This window comes from Gavia stellata, unplaced genomic scaffold (assembly GCF_030936135.1).
Source record: "Gavia stellata isolate bGavSte3 unplaced genomic scaffold, bGavSte3.hap2 HAP2_SCAFFOLD_1160, whole genome shotgun sequence".
Taxonomy (NCBI): domain Eukaryota; kingdom Metazoa; phylum Chordata; class Aves; order Gaviiformes; family Gaviidae; genus Gavia; species Gavia stellata.
The window spans coordinates 27501-30501 of NW_026776277.1; positions in this window are offsets into that span (position 1 = coordinate 27501).

Sequence of the window (3001 nt, forward strand, 5' to 3'; positions counted from 1 at the left end):
CCGCCTCGTCTACCGGGCTCCGGCGCCGGCCGCCTCGTCTACCGGGCTCCGGCGCCGGCCGCCTCGTCTACCGGGCTCCGGCGCCGGCCGCCTCGTCTACCGGGCTCCGGCGCCGGCCGCCTCGTCTACCGGGCTCCGGCGCCGGCCGCCTCGTCTACCGGGCTCCGGCGCCGGCCGCCACGTCTACCGGGCTCCGGCGCCGGCCGCCTCGTCTACCGGGCTCCGGCGCCGGCCGCCTCGTCTACCGGGCTCCGGCGCCGGCCGCCTCGTCTACCGGGCTCCGGCGCCGGCCGCCACGTCTACCGGGCTCCGGCGCCGGCCGCCACGTCTACCGGGCTCCGGCGGGACTTGGTCGCAGTGCTCGAGCTGAACGGTAGACCTGTTTGCCGCGCCGCTCGCGGGGACGTGACCAAGGGGTCGCTGTGTCGCGCTGCCTCCAGTTACGTCATCGTAACAGGCAGCGTCATTGGCGGGCCTCCCCGGCGGGAGGAGTTAGCGCTCTTGGAGTTCGCAGGGGCTGTGGACTTAGTGGTACGTTCTATATGCGCAAGCGGTGGCTCGCGGTCAGGGCAGTACGAGCGCGACTCGACCCGCGCGGCTGGGGCGCTTGGCGGCCGTTGTGGCGGTTGCCTCGGCGTGTTTGGCCGTTTTTCCGCCCGTTCGGGACGGTTGCCCGCGCGGCCGATGGCGGCCGAGGCCCATGCTGGTCCGTGGTGAGGCACCGGAGATGCTCGTGAAGCATGCCGGCTGCTGCCGCGCTCGCGAGCGCCCGGGGACGGGGGGACGGGCGCGCGGCGCAGTCGTGCCTCGGCTTTTTGGGCTTTTTGCGGTTGTTCCCCCTCCCTCTTCCTTCTCCGGCCCTAAGCTGGAGCCCGCGAGGCAGGCCGGCAAGAGCGTCGCAGCCGGTCCCGGTGGCTGGCAGCCCGAGCGCAGTGCGTCAGGGAGTCGGGAGGTGTGCCTCGCGCCTCCGGTGGCCTTACTCCCTGGCTCCAGAAACACCCGCCAACGGCACGGGTGAGGCGTGGCGTGTGGCGTCTCGCCTGCCCGTTTTTTGGGTGGCTTTTTGTGTTTTCCCCGTCCTTTTTTCTTTTTTTTTTTTTTTTCCCCCCCCCCGGCTTTTCTCCGGCCTCTCTCTCCCTCTGCAGGGCGAGTGGTATCATCCTGCTGGGCGGGCGTAGACGGGCGACCGGCGGCGGTCGTGCCGGTGCTCTCGAACGCGGGCAAAGCCCGGCGACCGGCGGCGGTCGTGCCGGTGCTCTCGAACGCGGGCAAAGCCCGGCGACCGGCGGCGGTCGGTGCCGGTGCTCTCGAACGCGGGCAAAGCCCGGCGACCGGCGGCGGTCGGTGCCGGTGCTCTCGAACGCGGCAAAGCCCGGCGACCGGCGGCGGTCGGTGCCGGTGCTCTCGAACGCGGCAAAGCCCGGCGACCGGCGGCGGTCGGTGCCGGTGCTCTCGAACGCGGCAAAGCCCGGCGACCGGCGGCGGTCGTGCCGGTGCTCTCGACCGCCGAAGGAGCGCGTGGAGTCGCAGGTGTGCTGCGGCCTTCCAGCGTTCCCGTTGACGTCGCTCAAGGGACTCGTTGCACGGAGCGGGTGGCGCCGGCGGCACCTGTCCCGGTCCCCCTCCTTCGACCGCTGCAGAGCCGCAGGTAGCGCGCGCCGAGGCGTCCCCGGGTGCCCTCCCGGGGGGTGGCGCTGGGCGTGTGCGGCCGTCGCTGTCCCAGGAGCGTGGCCTCGGCTTTTCCGCCCTCTCTCCCCTTCAACCGATCGATGAGGCTTTTCGGGTCGCGTCGGAAAGGGCCCCCGGCGGGCCGGCTCTTCCGTGCTCCCTGGAACGGGGAGGCACGGCGGTGTCCGGTGGTCAGGCAGGGTGGTCTCCTTTCCCGTTCGCTTCCCGTGGTGTGGCTGTGAGGTGTTGCCCTCGTCCCCCCCCGAGCGAAGGGGGCCGTGGCGATGGCGGCGGGGCGCGTGCCTCGCCGCGTCCCGTGGCCCCCCCCCTCCCGTTGGGCGGGGTTCCTGGGGCGGCTTCTTCACCGAACGGGGCTGTGTGACGGCCGCGTGGCCCCGCGAGCTCTCAGGTGTCCGCAACCGACGCGAGGCGCCGGTGCCAGCCTCGGTCCGGGTACCCGTGGGTGCCGGCCGCGAGCAGCGCTGGGCGGTGGGGCGGCCTGAGCCAAGAGACTGGAGCGAGCGAGCGTGGGGCTGCACCTGCCCGGGTGGGCCCCCCGAGGGGTCGCGCGTGCGGTGGGGGGGGGGCGTTCCCCGCTGCCGCCGCTGCGACGGCGTCGGCTCTTCGTGCCGCACCCCCGCCCGCTGCGGAGCGAGCCGCCCCGGCAGGGGCCGCGGTCGCGGGGTGGCGCCCGCCCCGGCGGGTCGCTGTCTCCTCTAGCACGTCCGGTGCTCCCGCGGCAGGCAGGGGAGCCGAGTGCCTTCTCGCGGCCTCCCGCCGTCGACGGGCCTGCGAGCTGCAGGCGGGGGCCGGCCGTAGGGGGCGGGTCAGTCCCGGCCGGCCGATGCCGCGCGGAGCGGGTCGCGTGCGGGCTGGCGGGCGCGCGGGCGCGCGCGTGTCCCCGTCTCGCGGGAGACGGGAGCGCGGCGCCGGCGCCGCTGCCGCCGCGCGCGGGCCAAAAGCAAGCTGCGCAGCGGTCCCGGCTCCTTGCCCGCGGCGGCGCGGGAAGGGCCGGCCGCCGGGGTCGGTGGCGCGCCGCCTCTCCGAGGCCGGCGCCGCCGCCGGCCCTGCCCAGGCGCGCGCCCGGTTCGCTCGCCCGTTGGCCGGCGGCGCCGCTGCCGCCGCCGCTGCCGCCGTCGCGGTCCGCGCTGCCGCTGCCGCCGCCGCCTCCCGGCGGGGGCCGGAGCGGCGGAAGAGAGCCGCGGCGGTGGCGGGGGGAGGGTCGGCAGGGCGCGCCGGCCGGCCGGCCGGCGGGCGGGGCGCCCGCGCGCGCGCGCCGCGGGTGGCGGCTACCTGGTTGATCCTGCCAGTAGCATATGCTTGTCTCAAAGCA